The sequence below is a fragment of the Cynocephalus volans genome, chromosome X, assembly GCF_027409185.1.
Source record: "Cynocephalus volans isolate mCynVol1 chromosome X, mCynVol1.pri, whole genome shotgun sequence".
Lineage (NCBI taxonomy): Eukaryota > Metazoa > Chordata > Mammalia > Dermoptera > Cynocephalidae > Cynocephalus > Cynocephalus volans.
In genome coordinates this window covers 90,456,772-90,459,595 of record NC_084478.1, presented here as the reverse complement: position 1 = coordinate 90,459,595, position 2,824 = coordinate 90,456,772, and positions in this window count along the sequence as shown.

Genomic DNA, 2,824 nt, shown 5'->3' with positions numbered 1-2,824 from the left:
AGGAAAAGGTAGAGAAGGGGGCAGAGGATTGTAACAAAAATTTACATATATATGTAACATGAGAGAGAGAAAGTCTGGGGAAAAGTCCACCTTGTAGGGACATTTTAGAAAACCATTTTTAACAAAAATATTAATGCTTCCTGTGTTGTGATGTTCTGTTAGTTCTTTCTTCTTGGGGGAGGGATATTGGCTTCCTGAGTATTCCTAAAATCTCCCTTTCCTGCAGCTTTTCTCTGGGCTGATATCTCTTGCACTTTGCCTGACTTTGGATTTGGGGAATCTATTTGGCGCCCCTCATTGGAGAAGATCTGTTACTCGATCTGGTATTTAAGTTTCCAGCTGCCTGTGGATAAATCAGTCGGGCCATCATGTGTGTGCGCACGTTCTCTTATATCCAAGAACTTTTTGGAGTTTCTTTTCAAGGTACAAGAGTTCAGGAGGCCAGCAGAAGGACCCAGCCCCTCGCCAGGCCTTTGCTCTTGGTGGATCGCCTCCTGGCTCCCCTGGCCTCGACTCCGCTGTCAGCCCGCTCCCAATTCTTGTGTTATCGCGAACCCAACTCTGCTCGCTCCAATCTGCCTAGGGCCAAAGCCAGAGAGAATCAAGGAGCTGCTCCCAAAGCCCCAGACAAGACCTTGACGGGAGGGGGCGCGATCTGAGTAGCGACAGGACCCCGCACCTCCTGGGGAGCCTGGTTAAAAATGCCTGGATGAAGCAGAGCAGCGGGACCTGACCCCAGCCTCCTGGACACATAACGAATAGAGGTGGTTTGACCAGGACTGGGGATGGGGGTGGGGGTGGGGTGAGAGTGGGATGGGAGCGTTCGACTGAGAGATCGTGATTTAAGATAATTCGATAGATGCCAATTCTTTGGGCCAAATGGATCCTATTAAAACAACAGGACAGCTGGCTCGAGGGGCTTATTTTGGCAGCCTCCTGGACCTCATTGCCCTCCACCCCCCTAGACTCTCGTCTTCTATTTGGAGCGGTATCTCAAGGATGGGGCCGAGGTAGATTTTTCCCTGGTTGGAAGTGGTGGGAGGGGACGGGGATCCAGAAGCGCCAACACCAAAGTAACTTTTGCTAGCCCGGGTTTTTTTCCTCAGCGGCAAGCTGCTGTCTTTTGGGATAGCCCCGGGCCTTGTAAGCCCGGCTGAGCATTCTTGTCCCTGGGCAACCTCTGCTCTTCGTCTGGGGAGCCCCTTCTCCCAAGGCCCTTTCTGCCCCTTGAACATTCCTGAGCCCAATGTCTCGCTCTCTAGGTCCACATTAAGATAAGACGCTCAAGGTAGTGCTTTCTCAGGAAGTAAGGCCCAGCCCCTTTCACTGACAAAATCTCTGTGTCATCACAGCCCTGCGCCAGTGACACCTCCCTGTCTTGGGGGGTGTGCTCAGGAGTGCAGCACTCCTCTGATTCTCCTTGTGTGTGTTGGGGGTGATGTTTGCCCTAAAATATTTTGTTGAGGAACTAAGATGTTTACTCAGGTCATACTGAAGGCAGCAAGATTTAAACCTGACCAATTCCCTTAAAAAGAGCAAATTTCTTGTTTTTAATCAATTGACAGGAGCAAGAGAAACCTTAGGCTTCTAAGGAAAGACATTTAAGGCAATTTAGATATCAACACTCAAATTTCTCTTGTACACCCTAAATATTTCTTTTACTTATTCAAATGATAGTGAGAATGAAGCTTTTTCTTTTCTACCTTTATCCTGTTCTTACTACTACGTTTGGAGAGAGATGGGGATTCCTGTTTGCAGTTAAACTATAGTTCAATCACATGTACTCTCAACTTTACCTTTAAATACAATATTTCCCCAGGTGCTTGATGCATGCATTCAGTATGCCCCCTTCTGCCTCCCTTAAACAGGATGGATTACACACACCTTTGTGTGTGTGCCTGTGTGTGTGTATGTGTATGTGAGTTTACAGGGTTGAAACTTTGCATATTGGAGAACAAACCTGTTTGAGTATAAATTGCCTTCAATAATGATCTCAACTCCGAGTATGGATCTCAGCTCTGCAGAAGCTGAGTCTTAAAGTTATGCAGGCTTGGTCTTCTTTTAATAGCCAGTTGACAGCTTTGTAAAGAACTGAGATTTGTCCTATACAATCACCCACATTAGTGATGGAGAGAAGCATTTGAGTCCTCACCCCTCCTCCCTTTTTACTCCTCAGAGTAGAAGCACTGCATTTTCAAACATATTCTGCATGTTTTCAATATTATCAAGCAGTCTGCAGAATTTTCTAAAAAGAAGGAAATTAAGTCAGAACACACAAATAGAAGCACTTCAGGAAAGAATTTTTTTTTTCCCTGAGATTTTACTACTACAAATGGAAAGAAACCAAGCTTTCTATAAACACTTCAGTGAGGTGATGACTTACATTTTAAATATATTTACTCGTTTCTTTTAATCTTTAGAGTAAGTCTCATCCCAGACAATTAGATTTTAAACTCTATTTAATAACCCTTCCTACCATATTTTAAAAGAATGGATATCTCGTGCTCACTTCGGCAGCACATATACTAAAACAATGGATATCTGTACAGGCTATGAAAGAAAATCATAATATAGTTATCGGAATGTGTGGAGGGTGTTGGGGAATAATACGATGCAGTTTAGAGTAAAAGGAGTTCAGTTAACTTTTACTAGCCTTTAACATGTATTATTAATTTTCCCAAATACTTGTTTGGAAATAAAATCTCTGCCATATACAGCATAACAGAAAGCACGATACTTTCTTGGGATGATGCTTACTTTTGGAGGTGATTGTGGAAAGTTAATAATGTTCATGAAATAAGCTAATTCTGATGAATGAGGGAGA